The 18,546-nt window shown below is 40.8% G+C and overlaps 1 long non-coding RNA gene across 1 annotated transcript; it reads left to right on the top strand.

Moving 5' to 3' along the window:
- Positions 1 to 13,043: 13,043 nt before the first annotated feature.
- On the top strand, positions 13,044 to 17,517 carry LOC115388919 (uncharacterized). Its single transcript, XR_003931530.1, has 4 exons — positions 13,044 to 13,075; positions 13,315 to 13,749; positions 14,448 to 14,918; positions 16,354 to 17,517. It is a non-coding gene; the product is annotated as an uncharacterized LOC115388919 (long non-coding RNA).
- The last annotated feature ends 1,029 nt before the right edge of the window (positions 17,518 to 18,546 follow it).

Raw genomic sequence — 18,546 nt, 5'->3', positions numbered from 1 at the left:
GAAAGAGCGTGTGTGAGGTTGTCTGTCTCTGTGTGTTTGCCCTGTGATGGACTGGTGACCTTTCCACGGTGGATCCTGACTTCGCCTATTGTTAGCTCAGATTGGCTCCAGCACTCTATCCAGATGGATGCAGAAGAAGAAGATGGATGCTTCAATTCAGTCACATTGGAGAGGAGGGGAGCGGGGAGCCACAGGAGTGCCGCACCAAACAAAACATGTCGGACGCTACTTTAAAAAGTAACTGTGTGAAACCATCAGGTTGTAGCTCCGTCTACAAAGGCATCCAGAGAAAGAAAAAACTCATGAACGGAGAGAGCAGACTCTGTCTGGAGAGAGGAGAAGATCTGTCGACAGAAGTGAGGGGGGGACGGGGCCAATACTCGGATCACAAAATTATTCGCCGAATGTCATCAGAGAGACCGAATATTCAGATATTCGGATATTCAGGACCATCCCTACTATTTTTTCCATGTTTTGCTGGAATCCCATTCTTTAGATCAATGATGTGCTGCTTTTTGAGCTCTTCTAAACCATTACATTTAGCCAGAGGTTTTTTTGAAGTGATTTCTTGATTCTACTGGTCTGGCAACAATCAAATCAAACTAAAACAATGTGGTTAATCACAGTTAAGTCATGATTCAATGGGGGGATTCACAAAGAGTAAATGGCTTTTTTCCATTTTTAAATGCAATCATCATTACTTACTGATTGCAGTTTGTTTGATGATCTGAAGCATTTCAGTGTGAACTAAAAAAAAGTGAAGAGAAATCTAAATCTTCCACTATCGGGCCAGGTTATAAATTTCGTCTTGAGTAAGGCTGTGTCCGCGCTCCTCACGCGGAGAAGTGAGTGCACATGCGGCAGACAAACTGTGTTTGGGTTGAGTCCAGGGTCAGCTGGCTTTTTCCTGACAGTTTTATACACCCAATAGATGACTGGCTGCTCGCACTGTGACGCTCAGATATTAACTTCCTCCGTCTGAGGGTTTAAAAGCGTGCTGCGATGGTATGTCGCATGCTGTATTTATGTTCGGGTCCCAGCGGTTCTGTCTGCCCATGCAGAGCTCGGCGTGGACCCTCGCCGTCGAGCCGAGGCCGGGGCGACTCCTCCACCCGGGCAGGCTCCCGTCTGTTGACATTTGAAAAACCAAACACCACTCAGCAGTGAAACATGAGCTCCACATGTGGCAGGGAGTTTAGTGAGAAGAGCGAAAGAGAGAAAAAAATATGTGGTCATAAAAGGAAAAAAAAAAATAATGAAGGAAATACCCCACACCCTGCGAGATGAGGGAGATGAGTTTCAAAGCGACTCCCTCCCTCAATTCTTTCTTCATTTTCTGTGCGCAGACTGGAGCAGCTGAGAGTGGTTTCAGCTGGGCTTTAGCTCAAATCAACTGTCAGGGAAAATCTGTTTCCAATATGAGGGTTTCCTGTGAGTACAGGAAACAGCCCTCCACACAAAGCCAGCCTGTGTGCACCAAGCCATGCAGTCACTGCGCTGCTCCAGCTGAGCCTGCTTCAGCACTCACATCCAAGTGGACGGGACTGAACTATTTCAATAACACCAACCTGTACTTATAAGTGTCCAGGAAAAGTATTTTTTTAACCCCGGTTTGTGAAAATTTGAGCATTCAGGAAAAAAATAACATTCCATCAAAGAGTAACTGTTTATTTTGTGACTCTGACTGTGATGATGGACATTTGAATGTGAACATAATGGAGACAGACAATTTTAACAAATTTTGAACATTTTTGTGTGTGCATTATGTGTTTCCAAATTCAGATCTCACACTTTACTAACAGGATTACAAACAACCCCTTAAAGAAGGGAAACATGTTGACTACAGCATCAGTTTTTCAGTTTTCAGTATGCATTGACAAGTATTATTATCCATTTATGACATCAAATCTCAGCTTGAAAGCAGCACTTGATCCACTTATTCAAAAATCCCTGCACCAGAGATCCCTAAACCCTATTTCTGATCTAAAAACCACGCATGTAACACAATATTTCCCAGGGGACACACTGTCATCGCACTCACCACATACCACACCAGGTTCCAAGGCTCCGGGCTCAGCCCACAGGATGTGACGGGAATCAAAGAGGCTTTCCTGCTATTTAAATCAGGACAACCAGTACTTACTCTTGCAGAGCCTCAAATCTGCAGTGCTGGCCAGGATTTCTACTTTCAGAAGTCAAGGTCAAATAACCTGAGTGTTTTCACAGATAATACAGAACTCTCTCATAAGCTACTGAGGAAAACAGCAGGGCGAGGAAATCTGACCATCTCTACCTTGACACACAGCTTTGCAGTTTATATGACAATTATATATCCGTCTCTGTTACTAATGATAAAATGCAGGTGGACACAATTTGTTCCACTCTATGGGAGTACTAATTGTCTTTGTGAAACTTGATCCCAGCAGTGAATACATTCCGAAGCTTTCATGTCAAACGTCTGCCTTCAGTTTGCTCCAGTGCAGCATCTGCAGTATTGACTGAAACCTTCCTTACAGTGAAACTATAACAAATGTTTGCCTAAAACACATTCAAAAGCTATAGAATATTCCTTTACTGTGACAAAGTTTATGCATATATATATCATTAACCAAATACACACTTCCTCATCCGTGCTATGTTCATAGTAGACGTCAGACTTGTACTCCAGCAATCCTCACACCTTCACCATTCATGGCGACTCTGGTCTGCTACCCTCAGCAATTTACAATGCCTGGGCATAAATTGAGAGTGTGGCTCGGTTTTAATGGTCCTTGTAAGGTTGTTACTTTTTCTTCTGGATCATTAAGCTCACAAACATCAGCCAGGCGAGACCTTTACGGAGAGAGCAGCCACTTTTGCGTCCAGATGTTGTGCAGAATAACTTTACATACAAAGGCGCATGAGAATCTGCAAATGGACATGCCTTCTTTGTCAGTGTGCCCCACTATTTACCTTATTTCCATGAGAAAAAAAAATCTGCACGTGGTGTGAATTCAGAATGAGTTTCCAAGATGGAAAAACTGGACCTGAGGAGACCTTCTTTTTCCCCCCAAGAGCTGAGATGCTTGGCACAGATATGCAAAGATGTGCGCGCGTGTGCGGAAGTGTGTGTGTGCAGTGTTTGTATGTAACAGAAAACCTCTTGACCATTCCTATTCATGTGTGGCATGCCTCCATCTGGATTCTGCTCTCTAAACACATGTCAGGTAAGTCAACGCCGAGTAACAAAATACAGGCACAGATGATGAGCTTTTACTTCAGTGCTAACCTGTCTTTTATCTGATGCTCTGGACAAGAAAAAGGGGAATCACACACTCTTGCAGGGTTTCTGAGGTTTACTAGAAAAAGAAACATACTGAACCAAATTACTTAGACCACAGAGAGTCCTGACTTGTTTGATTTATGTCAGAAATTAAAAAGAAAACGACCTAATTCGTAAGCAGTCTTTACATAAGGTCTAGAATGATGGCTCCACATGTTGTACGGTTAGGTAATGAAAGGCAGGCGAGTATCAGTCACTCAGTCTTGGCACAAGGTCACCAAAGGTTGAAGAGGGAGAGGTCACTGCACCTCAGGGGGCTGATGGGGGCAGAGAAGCCTGAAACTCCAGGAGTCGGTTTTCAATTAAGCCACCGCTCAAAGTGTCATAAGGATATATGGACAGGCCAGTGAAGATGAAACTCCCAATCCATCTTTCCACTTAAAGCTCAAAGGAATCACAGGAAATCCATGTCTTTATCAAACATGACCATGACTCTGGGGCTCATTCCCTCATCTTTTTCACCTCACTGCTATGACAGCTGAGTGTCTTCAACCACAGTATCTGTGGATGCATTAATGTGGCCATTTCTCTGAATACACAATGTTGTATGAAGAAAGCCTGGCTGGCAATAGTGTTTGTGTCTCACTAAAGTTGTGAGAATGTCATGGTTAAAATTTGCTGGCTAAATGCTGACCTGGTCCAGAAAGATTAAAGTCATATCTTATTTAAAAGACTTGGTGTTGTCATGTCAGGTACATTTCACTTCTCTTTAAAATACGTCGTGTTGCACAAGGGTCTGACAAGTTTTCAGTCAATAAGGACGGTCCATTAGGTTTTTTGGTCAAATTAGGTATGGGACAAAGCTTCAAAGTTACACAATTTGTCAAACAGGATCAACAATTTCAATGTTTGCATATTAATATCCTTTAAATAGGAGCTTTTGTTATAATGTTGCTGTCATTGCAGTTTTAACTCATTGCTGGATCAAGCCGTCTTGTTGACCTGTATCAGTTGCCTGCATGTTTGACACTCCTGGTTTACTGGTCTATATGCTTGAGTGAATTAATGACAAAAACAGAGAAGTGGAAGAAACCTACGAGGCTGAAGGAAAAAGCTTTACCAGATACTAACATACAGGCTCAGGAATATTCAAAGACCTCTATCACACTGATGAATGGCTCCGTCTTGGAAACTCAGACATGTAAACCAGATGGCGGAGAAAATGTACCACAGGACTCTGATGATAGATAGCACAACTGTACTGTTCACATCTACATTAGAGCTTCTCCTTCTCAGTCAGTCCGTAGATTTATTACGATGAGAGCCTGAAGAAAGAAGGATTTTACCTCGTGTTTTTTTTTCTCTAGCAATTTTGGCTGAAGAAAAACATTCACCAAAGGTTTTAATCTATAGAGGTTTGCATGATTACTTTCTCCGGAAACAGATGCAAATCTGGTTGGATATTTTAAATAATCTTTTAGGTTAAGAAAAAAAAATTAAATGGTCAATTGCTTAGTCAAAATTGGAGTTAAAGACATGTGTAAAGCGCAGACTGTGAATTAGTTAAATCGGAGGTCACTCACTGATCACAAGTCTCACCAATACCAGTCTATAATTTCACCAATACATTCTAACACCTTTCAACTCAAACCATATAAAAACTAGTATCAACATCCATCATGATGTAGCACACAGCAACCCGTGTGTCTGTGCAGACAATGAATTTACTGTAGAGTTCAACACAGAGTTTGAATACTTCTGACACAGTCACGGAGATTTAAAGCTTCTGTGCACAGCATTCTGATTAACATGCAGATCCGCTTTAACGTATCATTAGCTCAATATACAACACAACAGAATCCTTTTCTGTTTCTGTATTTGTTTTAAATTAAAAAGAAATATTTTATTTTGAAAGTTGACTGACATCTTTCCAGAGGAAAGGACAAACAAGCTGGATGGGGTAGACAGATGCAGGAATAGTGAACTCAAGACTATGTCAAATTCAAGCTGCTGAGGAAAAAAAATACATCTGTAAAACTCTGTAGAAGTGAGATGATTTCCTTCTGGGTATGTATCAAAGTGTGAGCTCATTCAAGTGAATAATGAAAAATTCAGTTAATACAGATGCAGTGGTAGAGTCCATGAAGAGCAGATGTTTCTTCATGGCTCAGGCTGGATCTGACTCCACTGCGGGGGAGGTCGAGGATGTGCTGGCGAGGACTGTACACACTGCAGAGAAATTAGGCAGGTTGTCAGCTGAGTGCACGGTCAAGATCTGGCAGGTCAACAACTTCCCTGCGATCTGGAGAGGAGCGCAGGACAGAGGAGTGAGCAGACCATGCACCAGGGGTTGAGACCTGGTTTCCTGTGTGTATTTCCTGTGTGTTTAATGTGGAGCTCAGGGCCGGGGCCTGTTTCCTGTGTCTGATGGGTGCCAGGCCCAGAATCTCTGCACAAAAGACAACACATGGTTAGACCTCACCCGTGTCAGTGACAGGCCAGGCAGCCGGTACATGCATCAGGACAGTTTCACAGGCTCTTATATACACACACTCACAGAGAAGAAAGTTTACAAATGTATCCGTGGAGAGAATGAAAGCTCACTCTCTGAACCCTGGTTCAGAATTACAGTGAACATGTTCCGTTTAAATGAAACACAGTTCAATGTGCCCATTGTGTGTGTGAAATCTTTTTATGAAGGTTTTGTGTTTTAATTAGATAAACCAGTGTCTGACTCACTGAGATGTTTCTGTTAACTTGACTCAAGCCTCACATTGGTATAGTGGTTGCACTCTTGAGTCAAAGTAATAATATTAAAGTTTGAGCCAAAACAAGTTTCAAAATGAAGACAGTACATTGAAACCTTTGTAGGAAGTTTTTTTTTTATAAAAACCATGGTTTATATTGCATTGATGCAATCAAATAAATACAATTAAAACAGCCGAATTTTTGTACCATTTTAGCCATTTTGTCTGTTTTTATTCATTTTATTTGTCTTAGCTTTTTAAGCCAATTTGTTCTTTGAAAATTGCTTCTTGCTATTTGCTAATTTCATACACAAGTAACAAGGCATTGTGAGTAATGGATGAAAATTAATACTGTTGAATGAAATTCTTCTGAAAAACCTTCTTTATTTTGATTCATCTATGATTAGACGACCAAGAGGTGGGATTGGAAACTTAACAGTGAGTCATCAAAGCTGCAATGAACAGCAGCGGTCAGGTAAAGTGCTGGGACGTGACGCACGTCATCGGAGACGGACTATTGACAATTTGCATTACAGAAACTTTTTGGAAAGCTCTTTCCCAAAAAAACCTGCAACTTGTCCATTAAAACAGACTTCTGATTGGTGTAGCAAATCACCGGGAAACTGCACCGCGACCTGGAAGAGGCTGAAAAGGTGACGATACTTCAACTATTCACCTCTTTAGGAATGAAGCACTTAGAAAATAGATATATTTATTACAGATGTTTGAAAGCTGTCTGTGGATATTGTGCTTTTGTGCTGTTTGTGTTGTGTGTTTGGACATGTGCTGGAGTGTGTGTGTATGTGTGTGTGTGTTTGTGTGTGTGTGTGTGTGTGTGTGTGTGTGTGTGTGTGGGCGTGTGTGTGTGTGTGTGTGTGTGTGTGTGTGTGTGTGTGTGTGTGTGTGTGTGTGTGAGTGTGAGCTTGAGGTCAGAAGCACTGACAAAGTGACAAAACCTCACTTGAGAAAACAGAGCATGTTTGCCGAGTAAGAAAAGCCGAAAACACACAACTAGCACTAATAAGGAGTCTGAGCAGATGGGGAGGAAGCAGAACGAAGAAGAGGAGGTAAAGAAATCAGAGGGAGAGAGAGAGGGAGAGAGGTGGATAGGGCGTAAGGAAAACAGGAGCTGTTGATTCAAGTTGGACAAGCACAGACACACACTCACTGAAACTGTGACGCACTAAGCGACACCCAACCCAGAATTCTCCACTTTGTGTGTGTATGTGAGTTAATCTGAGCGTGGGGATCCACAGGTGTGATGTGGCATTATGGGATTTCTCAACAACACCTCAGAGGAAAATCAACGAGATAAAAATACAAGCTCATATGAATTCAGACACGACTGAAGTGGAACCTCGTGCTCACTGTGATTTACGGACACATGCGGTGGTCAGCCAAGAGCCAGGGTTACACCAGTCCATCAGATGCTCAGATAGGTGAGGCGGACTGTCTCCTGAAGGGGCGGGGGGGGGGGGGGGGGGGGGTCAGATGAGAAGAGGCTGCTGGCCGTTAGACGCCACGTGTCTGAAATAAGAGCAGAGAAAAACAATGGAGCAGATTTACCACGAGCACAAAGCCAGTAGAAACTTTGACTAATGCCGTAAATAAGACCCCTTCTTATCACAGTTTTTTTTTCTTTTTTTTTTTTTTTTTGAGTAATGCATTACGGCACCAGTGTGAGTCAGAGCTGGTTAAACATGATATATTCGTTCACAGCGAGGCCAGCAGTGCTATAACTCACAGTGTCAAACTCATTTTTGTTACAGGGTCACTGAGACTCCAGTTGGGCCATTTCAGCTTAAAGATAAAGATAATTTAGCGCTGTAGAGTTTGACTTCAGACTGCTTTCTTGGATGCATTATTCCTACTGTCCTTGTTGTACGTAGGTCTTTATGTTTTCACAAACTCACTCTCATGGTCTGGTTAAGTTACTAAATCTATTTTTCCATTAATAAAGCAGCTAACTGTGCCATTGATGTCTCAGCTATGAGCACCGTTGTCACTCAGTTCTCAGTTTTGAACAGTCTTATTGATATACTGCAAAACCACAGCAGTTAAACTCGGAAAAGAAGTTTTCTTATCAAAAACTTAAACTTATTTTTCCATTTCTTTAAAGTCCATGCCATGGGCCAGATTTGCTTTCTGCCAACATGCTGCTGTCTGAAGACCACATGCTTGACATTCCCACCACTGCTGTTTAAAACTGCACTTGAGGAGGCCTTCACAGGTTTTATTAAGAATGATGGATGTTAATGCTGAGACATACTGAATCTGTACAGCTGGATTAATAATCTGATCAGAAGTCACACATATTTTTGAAGTTTTCTTTCCGGTAAAGAGAAAGTGCTTCTTAACAACAGCTGAATTATTTTTACTTTCCCTCTACTTACACTGTACATTGTGATTGCTCATGCTAATCACGGTTTATGAAGTATTAAACCCATTTTCTGACTATTTGCAGCAAGTTCCTTCTCATGTTTTGTTTGACTGTTTCCTGGGATCCCTGTGCTCATGCACGCAAAGATAATAACGGCTCTTTTAAGAGACACAGTTTCTTACATAATTTTGCCTCCAGCTTGTCCATTTTATACGAACATATGACCAGCATGTTCAGTGTTGAATGAGAAAAATTGATGTTATTTTTGACTGCTGCGTCAGTCATAAAAACACCAAATCACGCCAGACATGGGCAGAAATCATGTCACATCTCGCATATCAAGGCTCTCTGAATGTGTCTTCTACTGCTGAAGCTGTGAAACAATAGAGCCATCGTTCTGAAATTGGCAACCCCGGCAAAATTAAATCCTCGGCAATTACAAATTCATCCATTTAATCTAAAGGTAATGAGAATCTCTGGAACAGCAGGGCGATTCAATCATTTCATTATAACTCAGGTCTGCATGGAGCCAAATCTGTCACCAGCTGGATTGGCAAGATACTGGCCATAAATAATGTAACTGACCAAATATTAAAACGCAAATGCACCATAAATACAATCGTATTACTTCATCACCCATCAGTCCACATATCAGTCAAGGATAGAAAAGCAAAGCCTTTCCAAGACGCTGACATATCGACAAAATGCTTCTATACATCCTTGTGTGTGTGTGTGTCTGTGTGAGAGAGAGCGAGAAAGAGAGAGAGAGAGACAATAAGCCGCAGCTGAAAGGACTGCAGGGGAAGTCTATGTTATTATGAACTAAAAGGACCAGGCTGGAGTCTATTCAAGAGGCTCTCGCTAATAGAAAAGGCCTCTCATCCATTAGGAGAAACCCTCAAAGCCTTTTTTTCCAATTTTTGAGCATCAATGTGTGTGTGTGTATGTGTGTATGTGTGTGTACTACAGCTCTATCAGAGCAGTTTAATGGGCATGTCTTTAATCCTCCTAAGAAACAGAATATCAGTTCCTCTGCTCCTCTAACATGAGAGAAAACGCAGATCCTTGGCTCGGCCGCCAGCTGTGTGTGTCTGAATCCTGCAAACACCCAGCATAGTGAGCATTGATAACTCATCACAAGTCAGCCTGAATTTCAGAAAAAAACATTAGGAAGGGCGGAGCAGGGACTGTTTAATCCACGCCTTGCCCCATTATTGCTCCATTTTTTGCAGTGTCACAAACATACAAGTCTTGACATGAAGATGGAAAATTCAGAAGGGCAGAAAACTAATATCTGAGGGTGGCTGGCTGGGTAGACGGAATCTCAGTCTTTTCAAAGAAACAAACATGCTTTACATGCAACATGCATATTCAGAATTGAATTACTTCATTTATTTATCTTCCGTCTGTTGACATATTTTCTGCAAATTTCAGGTTTAATTAAAAAAAACAAAACAACAACAACATAATCACACTGAACCTGATCAGACAAAGGATCTGCCCAAGTGTTTGTTTAAAACAAGTTCAGGAGGGTGTTGCTTTCCTAATCCTGTATTGTGAAACAGACTTTTGATATTATTGATGTTCTCTCAGTTTACCATATGAAAATTTACATTTCACAATTTTTCTTTCGACATTTAATCTCTGCAAGAAACTTATTCTGTTTTCTTGGTGTTTAGAATGAATCCATTTTATTTCTGTAGATCAAAAGTGCTCCACAGTTTGTGTCTGAGTCTCTGCTGCTCTCTAGTGGCGACAGGATGAAATGAGAAAAAAATCTCCATCTGCATCCATTGACAAAATATGTTTAATCTCATTTCACCCTAGATGGGAGAAAAAGACCTATTCTTGGACAATAAAGTACAGATTCTTAGTGATACTGACCTACAGGACACGGTGACATGTTTACAATGGGTTTTTTTCAATTATTACTGTTATGAAAGTATTTTTATTGCTACACAAGGAATAAGGAAAATTTAAAGAAATATTTTATAGTTATTAGTCTTTTCATTAGGGTTTTCTTCTTTCAGTTTTATGCAAAGTCTTTGCTGTATGCAACAAATCATTTTGAAATTAATTGAGTGTCCTGATCCTTGTAATGCTTTATGTCATTTTTGAGTTGCATGTGTTTGTTATCTTTGTCTCTGAGAGTTGTGCAGGACCAGTGATGGTTTACTGGCTGTGGAGGCAGAGCTGTAGTTCCCTGTGTCCACTGGTCTGGCTCCCTTCTGACTGTGAATGTGTTACAAAAGATGTTAAAACATGTGGAACTGGTTACAGCGTCCCTGGAGGGGATGAGCTATAACTCCAGTCAAGAACAACATTTGAGGCACATTAAAGGCATTTTCAACCCGGGAGGATTCTGCTGTTAGTTTTCATTCCTGAATATATCATCACACCTACTTGGCCTCTATTTACGTGAACTGCGCCTCGTTTAAGCGCAGTTCAAACTATAAAAACATGTTTCAAACATGATACTCGCAGACTGGCAGGTGCGGGGTTGATGAGTCATATTGCGGGTGCCACCCTCCGATACACCGGCGATGCGCCGAGGGCGCAGAGCTCACCCAGCAGCGGACTCTCCGTCCGCGGTGCAACCCGCTGCTCAGCCCAGTAACCACCGCGCGTCCGGTCCTAGTTTATCTGCTGTTGCACGGTCCATGAAGCCGCATCAGAAATGCACGTGCGTGCACACACACACACACACACACACACACACACACACACACACACACACACACACACACACACACACACACACACACGCAAACTAAAGAACTCCCTTTCAGAAACAATAATTCAAAATTATTTATGTCTGTCTAAAATTATTCACACGACCTCAAGAAATTATCTCACACCCCTCTTGGGGTCAGGACGTAAGGCTGAGAATGGCTTGATGCAACATCAGTGCTCAAACACAAGTTATTTTTATTTATTCATTTATTCATTCATTCATTCATTTCCTGATTCCATTATTTTTCAGAGATAAATAGCTTCTTATACAACCCAGCATCACGGTGTACAGCAGGTGGACCACAGACCACAAGAGTATGGCTCCTCAGACTCACACTCAGCAGTACCAGCACAGGAAGAGAAGGGAGGAGTGTTCAGTAAAAATGTATTTATTTCATGAGTAATTTCGTGTTTCTTTAATGGCAGTGACACACTGGAAACCTGCCTGTGAGTTTTTCTCAGACAACTTATCACCAGACCTTCCCCTCCCCAGCTGGCGCACACCTTGTGCATGAAATTATCACTGCGCCCCGCTGAATCTGTCCACACCTCCCCCCGGTGCGCGGCCACGCCCATCTCGGCGCAAGCGCAGCGGCCCGGTCGACGACTCCTGTTGCGCCTGTTGAAAATACCAATATGCCGCCTCCGCTGTCTTGCGCTCTTTGCGCTGTGCCGTCAAAATAGGGCCTCTTTTCACTACGTCTCAACTCTGGATGACACTGTGTATGAACATCAAACTGCATATAGCTTACATGCTCACTTTCAACGAGGTTAATGCTACTGCTGATGTCAAAAAGGGAGATGTGAAAATTTGGGGATTGTAATCCTTGAAGGTATTAACTTCTTTCAGCAGATAATATGCTGTCTTTCATACAGAAACCTTCATAAATGCTGTAAAAAGACGAGAAAGACTTTGAGGTGATGAGTCAACCTTCAAATGTCCCAAATCTCAATCTGGATAAACATTTGTTTGATCTGCTGGAAACTCTACTGACAGTCAGACACGATACCAAAACACCCTGTCATGATTGTTATTGGAATTATTAATAAATCAAGGCTATTTTAGTGACACAAAATGGACCGACATACTATCATGTTTCAGTGTTGTAGCTATTTGCTGTCTATGTTGGACACATCTGTCATTTCAAATATGTTATGATACAATCGACCACACAGCGTGTAGCAGGAAGTGATCTCCCCACAGAAATGTCTCCAATTCCAATCTTGGGTTTTTCCAACGACTATTTCCTGTCACAGCCCAAAAACATGTGTCCACAGTTGTGAATTTAAACATGTGACTGTTTTTGATAATATAATATAATATAATATAATATAATATAATATAATATAATATAATATAATATAATAATAGCCGTCCTACACCATTCAGTCGTGATGGAAAACATGATAAGCGCACCTATCTTTCTAGAGTGTTGACTTTAGATTATCCTAAATAATACCTGTAATACCACACTATTTATTTTTTTAAACTTTGGTTGTATGACATTGTTCTACACAAATCAAGGCAAATGTGAAAAAGGAACAGCTGTAAATTTTTATATTTGTTGAATATTCTAGCATCATTGACTAATGTGTGTGTCAGGGAGGGGAGGGTTGACAGGAAAGGAGGGGAGAGTCTTTAATTACTGGACCCTCGTGAATAAAACGGAAACATGACAAGGAGCTTCAAAAGGTATCGTGGTCAGACTGAATGAATTTGAGACATTTAAATGTATTTACAGATCACTTATAACCTCTACAAGTTGGTTTACATGTCCAGTTGTATGCCTGGCGATTGGATGTAATGAGCTCTGATATTATTAAATTGACTCCTCACAACCTGTCTGACTTCTCCGACACCTGACCGGTGTCTGACTTTCATCACCCTTCATGGATCATTTCTATTGCTCTCACTCCTATGTTGGGATTGGGAACCCTGGGTCTCAGGAACAGGTGAGTCCATTTGGTGATTGAGGGAAGTGTGTGTGTGTGTTGCTGTATCATTGTCTATAAGTCTGTCCCACAGTTTTATCAGTGAGCCGGTGTTTTTTTAATGAGTAACTGAATCTATCATCCTCAGCTCAGTGAAGCAAATGGAAGCCTCAGTATCGATGATAATTTTCTATGCTTTTCAGTGAAACTTTCACATTTTATTCATGACCGAGGGCAACATTTCTGAATTTTCTTTGCAGAGGCTCAAGGGAGGAGACATAAGGACTACCAGGAAGAAATATCAGAGCTTTTAATTCATGTTGGACAAGCACAGACACATACGCCGAAGGTGTGAGGTGTAAACGACTCTTGCTTGAAGTATCTGTTTTGAGAGTAAACATGCAATGAGGCTCTGCGCACATTCAAAGGAGTTACTGTACATTGAGTTTTCCCAGAACAGCAGAACATGATCTGACCATGAAGTGATTTATTGACCACATATGGACACAGTCACGCATGGCGGGGCATAAAGCGATTGAAATATTCCATCAGGTACATTGTGATTCATGAATGTATGTAACAGTAAGCCAAGAACAGGGTTACATGAGTCCACCAGACAAACCTGGATACTGGAGCAGAGCCACACTGAATCAACCTTCAGATGGAAAGAGGGTGTTGTTCTCTTTCATCATACAGTAAGTACAATCGAACATCCAATATAGAGCAGAAGTCATTTCTTCTAACACTTGTAAAAAACATGTTCTGTTCCGTATCCTTTCTTTAATATTACACTTTATCATTGTGTTTTTTTTTCTAATTAATTTCCACATGTTGAGCTCAAAATTAATTGTGTTATCACGGGCATAAAATGTGAAATGTAAAAACAAATTGATTTCAGTAATGATATAAGTACACCTATGACAGGAGGACTAAGCAGTTAGTTTAAAGAACATCTGCTTATACACATAAACGTCCCAGCAGCTCAATTTCAGTACATTTTTGAAAATGACTGTATTGTTCACTATTGTGACAAATTAGGTCCTCGCTGTTGACACACAACCATAACGACACATGAGTCACTCACAAAAAACCAAACTGAATTTTACAGCGGCATTCAGATGCGCATGAACAGGAACTCTACATTCAATCCGTGCCTTGCCCTTTTATTGTTCCACTTTTAGCAACGCAGCAAGTTTGAACATGAAGGCAGCGAAACCAAACGCCAGCAAGTTTGACCGATATCAACAAACTAGTTTTAATCAAGAACACTTCAGTGAAATGCCTCAAATTTGTCATTTCAGTCTTTTTACTTTATGTTTACTGTAATTGTCATGTCACCAGATGTTCAGCACTGTTATGATGAACCGACGCAATCTATTTATATCACTGACAGAGAAACAATGAACACGCCATGCGAGTGTGGGTGGAGCGGTTCAGCTGGAAACCTGATCACTGAAACACAGACGGGACTGTGGCCCGGGGCTCCCGCATTTAGCTAAGCGCACACACACACACACACACACACACACACACACACACACACACACACACACACACACACACACACACACACACACACACACACACCATTTCTGAATTTGTCTCCTTCATTTTCACCCCATCATTATAAATTACACTGGAGTCCCTCTACTGGCAGACCTGTTAACTTCACTACAGTGGATCCATCCTCTTTACAGTTTTAGGGTCTCCAATCACTGGATCCAAGGGGACACATCTCGGACAGGTTGCCAGTCCATCCCAGAGCTAACGCAGAGACAGACAACCACACACCTGCACCAGTCCTCACAGTCCAAACACATGGTTTTGGACTGTCGGGGCACGCTGGAGGACCTGGAGGAAACAGGTACAACATGGAAACTTCACACAGAGACCTACAAGAGATCGTCTCTCTTTGACATGGAGGAAGAAGCTCGGTTTTCAAAAACCATCCAGCATTTATAATGACGAGTACCAGAGCAATATGTTCTCAAAAGTAAAATGTGCAGTATCTACATCCTAACTCCTTCAGTAAATAATGAAATACATTTTTTGTTCTAATATTTATGAAGATTTCTATTAGAGAAAGCTGCATAACTTTCTATAGATCAAAAGAGTTTTGGTCAATAGAAAGTTTTTATCGTGAAATAACAAGCATTTGGTTGATGAATGGTCAAATAAACTCTCGCATTGTGCAGTATTGGAAGCTCAAAAGGGATTATATATTAGCCACAAGATGGTACCTAATCTTAATTTTTTTTTTTGTCTGTGCTTCTTTCCTCAAGTCTTAAAAGGTCTTGTTGTATTACTTGATGCACATGCGCGATTAGTAAAATGAAATAATTTGAAGCAATGACTCACTGACCGGCTATGTGGAAAACAAACATGTTCTTCTACATAAAAACACGTTTGCGCGGCAGTAAACACTAGAGGACCTCAGAGAGTTGTTGTGTTTCTTGGCTGTAACCCAGTTCCAATAAGACGAGACAGATGGGGTCATTAGAAAACCTCAGAATAGCTGCGAGACAAAGAAGGCTGAGGACTTTCTTAGTCATCAGTCTGAAAATCAAAGGAAATATTACACAAGGATTACAAATACACACCTATCCCAGTCGAGGAATATCAACTACGTTTCCATGTGTTTTGATTTGTCTGGTTTTTCAAATTGATTTACAAAGTTTTTTGTGTCTTTCTTCACCACAGTTTGATATTTCCTTTGATATCCTCTTCCAACTATCACTGAATTGCAGCTGAAATCAATGTTCGGTCCTCAAATTAGTTTCACATGTGTGGAAACTTTTCTGTCCTAACTCTTCTGTTTGGTTCATTTCATTTGAAACACTTTAGTTTTCCCATCGAAGAATTAAATTCCATCATAAACAATTTAATAATACCACTTCTTTCTTGAGCTTCTTTTGAAAAATATAGGCTTCAAACCTCTATTTTTGACCTTCATATGTCATTTATCTGATCTGACATGCTTTCATTTTAAGCTGCCATTTTTTGACATTTTTGTCCATTAGAGGTAATCAGATCAAATGTAATGAACCACATTAGGCCAAAGTTACTGTTTTGAAAAAAATAACATTTTCACTATCATATAAAGTGAAACCTCTTTGGTGGTCCTGCTGAAAAGTGACTGTAGCTTTTTTTTATCTGCCCATGGAGAAAATGATCACAAAGCTTCAGTGGTCTTTTTTTCTCACACACATGTTGAACATTGTGTACAACTTATTGCATGTTTCTTACAACTGTATTGTCACCTGTCCCTCAAGTGGTCCTGCTTCTTGCTCTTATCACAGATTTGCTTTGGGGCCTGGTTGACCTGTGAAGAAGTTGTGGACCAAAAACACCTGAACATCACCATGCACACACCACACAGTCAGGAAATAAGACTTCTCCTGCTGTATGATTAAAAAAACAACAACCTGCCATTATAATAGCATGATGGTCTGGCTGATTTAACCTTTGAACCAGGAAGAAGATGAAGACAATCCACCAGCATGTTACCACTGATTTTCACCATCTAACACCAAAACACGAGAAGTGCTGCTTGAACATCCAGAAAAACATTCTCAGGGAAAAGCAGTATTTTCGGAGGGAAATATTAAATTTGCAAAATAGAACAAGACAAATCACAAACACATACACACACACACACTCACAGCAAAAACCTTTGAGGAAGCACCGAGCACTGAAAGTCAATCACTGTGGTATTTGCGAGTCAAAGCCTCCAAACCCTGTTGTTACAGAGTTATAGGATGACTGAGAAGGTGCAGTGGTATTATTTTAAAGAGCTAAATCTCCAGGTAAAGCAGGACCGCACCCAAAATGTAATCATGAGGAACTGTATCAAGCTATGCTGCTGTGTGTTTAAATGTGGTTGACAGGATGGAAGTGAAAAGCACTTTCATGAAAAATATTTCAAAGAGTATCTTCTCTGCCCCGCCCACGCTGGAGGCTCTGGGATGGAGACAGAAATGTGGTCAAAGAGACACATTTTCTTCCTGCCAGCTTTTTGTTATTTTGTTTTCCAAATGTGTATCGGGGGGGGGGGGGGGTTAGTAGGAAGACTTTGTCTTTATTTATTCCTCATGTTTCTCTTCTAAACCTTTTAAAAGTCGCCAGATCTTCTAGACAAGAACGATGCCCACCAGGGCTGTTTGAGAGGAAACGAGTGACTGGGCCAGACTGGTGAATCATCAAAGACATCGGTGTACGCCGTACGGTTTAAATCAGTGTGTTCCGACTTGCTACCACAAAGTTAACATTAATGTGGCCGGTAGCGTTCTGTCAGCACTCTCACAGCATTTCCTTTGCAGCTTATCGAGAACGCATGGATGACCAGATGATTATTTAGTAAATGAACTTGGACAGTCTAAAATGCAGTCTTGATGTACTTGGTGAAAAAAAAAAAACATCTACAAGGCATTAAATTGTTTGCTTTGAGAAAACTCTTGTACATCTGAGAGCAATAAAAAGCTTGAACTCACAATATGTTTAGGAACAGATGATTAACAGTTGGGTTCTGCTCATCAGCTCAAAGGGTTTCAGTGAAATGTGGATTCCTCTGGGTCTTTGCACAAGTTAATGCAATTCTGACAGGACTGCAAGTTCGTGTGAGTGTCGGTTTTACATTGTATTTCATTACATATTTCAAGCTTAGGAAGGACTTTATATTGATGCATTACTTTAAAGTTGTTGTTTCTGCTCACAGAGTGGAGAAATAAGAATTAATGAGTATTTGCCACTTAGCGTTCATCACTGAGAATCATTTCACATTATATTTGATCTTCTGATGATTCTGTCTCTGTTTGACATGTGTTGTGTCTATCGCGTCCATGTGTGCTGCATGCGTGCAAGTGTGTATCGTCATGCGCTGATCATAACTTCAACACACAGCAGAACTTTCAGATGTTCAGTCTCAGCTGGTTTCTTTTCACACGCATTAGTTATAATGAGATTGTGTGACTCCCACATCCTGTTTGTTGTGTGATTTAGATTAAGGTTTCTTCTTTAAAAGAAACATCATAAATATTTGAAATTGATAACATATAATATTTAATCTGTAATATAAAAAAAACTTTTTGAGAAGCATGTGTCTTTAATTTTTTCTGCCTTTATGCTGCAACAATGAAATCATCATGAGAGATTCTTTCCCTTATTGACAATAAGTCACAGTAAGTAGCATGAAGAGTTTACCAACAAGAGAAAAAGCTGTTCAAAGCCACAGTCTGTAAGATTTAAGGAATGGTTCCTTTGGCACTGGGATAGTTCCACTCAAGAAACTCTCATATTCCAGTTTTTAGTGTTCACATGATAATATTACATTTAACCAGCGTGTGTCCTGCTCTGCTGCGTCACTGCAGCTGTCAGTCCAGGAAAGAGAGAAATAAACTTGTCATCCCCTATTAACTAAGAGGAAGAAGAAATCAAGCTAAAGGGCTGTATTGTTCAGGCCACATGTATGCAGATGTGATTCACAGTCATTACTT

The sequence above is a fragment of the Salarias fasciatus genome, chromosome 5 (genome assembly GCF_902148845.1).
Source record: "Salarias fasciatus chromosome 5, fSalaFa1.1, whole genome shotgun sequence".
In the NCBI taxonomy this organism is placed as follows: domain Eukaryota; kingdom Metazoa; phylum Chordata; class Actinopteri; order Blenniiformes; family Blenniidae; genus Salarias; species Salarias fasciatus.
This window is presented reverse-complemented; position numbering and strand designations above follow the sequence as displayed.